The sequence below is a fragment of the Phaethon lepturus genome, unplaced genomic scaffold, assembly GCF_000687285.1.
Source record: "Phaethon lepturus isolate BGI_N335 unplaced genomic scaffold, ASM68728v1 scaffold8182, whole genome shotgun sequence".
NCBI lineage: Eukaryota > Metazoa > Chordata > Aves > Phaethontiformes > Phaethontidae > Phaethon > Phaethon lepturus.
The window spans coordinates 54,382-55,839 of record NW_010525470.1 but is presented as its reverse complement, the minus strand read 5'-3'; positions in this window follow the sequence as shown (position 1 = coordinate 55,839).

The window sequence follows — 1,458 nt, the reverse complement described above, 5'->3', positions numbered from 1 at the left end:
GCCCGGTGGCTGTCACGGCAGTACCCACAGGCAGCACTGGCGTGGGGCGTTCTGTGTTAAAATTTGCGTGTGTTGGTTTGCTTATGGGGATACGCACTCGGGTACCAATGGAAGTTTGGTGCGTGCAGAGCAATTTGTTGGTGTGGGATAACAACCTTCCTGGTAAAAGGAGCTTGCAGGAAATAAAGGTTATTTTATACTCTGTTATTTAATGGAGAGTGCAAGTAAATACTGACTGGTGCGGTCACTACCACTGAAGGGTAGCAAAATGTACCCCACCCTTATTTTGCCTCCTTCAGCAGTGACAGTCCGTAGCTGCTCGTTACCTTTATAGCGATGCTTTACAGATGTGTGGGCCATTGCAGGAATGAAAATAATTCAAATAATTTCAGATTTGTTTTCACAGCTTGAGAGGTGGCAGGACCACAGGGAACGGGCAGCTGCCTGAAAGAGAAAGCCCGGGGACACTGCCTGAGTGTCTAGGCCCAGATCTTGTGAACACGTGTGTTAATGCCTAATCTGCCATTGCAACCCTGCAATTTGTACTAAAAAGTTCAGCAAGACCCTCACAGTCACGCAGCCAGAGGTGCTTTTGTTGCCCAAATCAGCCCCTTGACGTCTGTACTGGAGACGTTAACTCCCTGATGTGCCACTGTCAGGTTTTTAATCGCTTCTCCTTCCCTATTCTAGTTACCGCTTTGTCCCCTCTGAATTTTGCATTAACTTCACCATTGATCTCAGTGACAGTGCGGTCGTGCCTGAAGCATGCGCCGTATCAGTATAAGGAAGTCTAAACCAACAGGAGAGATCTGTAATATACCCAAGGGTAAATAACATTCATCCTTTGCTTGCAGTGAGTTTCGCGTTTCCTCCTTCATGCAGGAGTGCCACGTCCCAGTGCTGAGGAGTACCGGCAGTACGGAGGAGTATTTGCAGAGCTACTGGAAATACTAAAAAATGAAAATGCTGCTTTTGTGTAACTGGAAAAAACGAAACAACCTAGCAGAGGGAGAGGGACTCCATTCCCTGGACAGAAACCACTTTTGTCAGAAATTGAGTGGGGATGGTGCTGCTCCCTCCTCCCTCTCCCCCTGCCCCATGGTCCCTGTGTGCCTCTGGGCACTCACCGTTGCTGCTGCGCTCCCTCGCCGAGGGGCAACCACTGGTTTGCATTTGGGGCCTTGCTTTGGTGTGCTGGGGGGGTGATTGTGCAATTTTTGCCGAATAGGAGGTACAAGGAGCAGATGTTTGTTGTGTGCACAACTTTTTTGCAACTTGCCTCTGCGGTGATAGAGAACAGCTGGGACAAGAAGTGGGAGCTGCACGGGGCTGTGGCCTTCTTCATACCCTTGGTCCCACCTTGGCTTTTACTTTCACTCCAAGATGATTTTTGTCTTGCCTCAGCAAAAAAAAACAGCCAAAAAGACCAAAACACCATGTGAGGTGGCACTTCTTTGC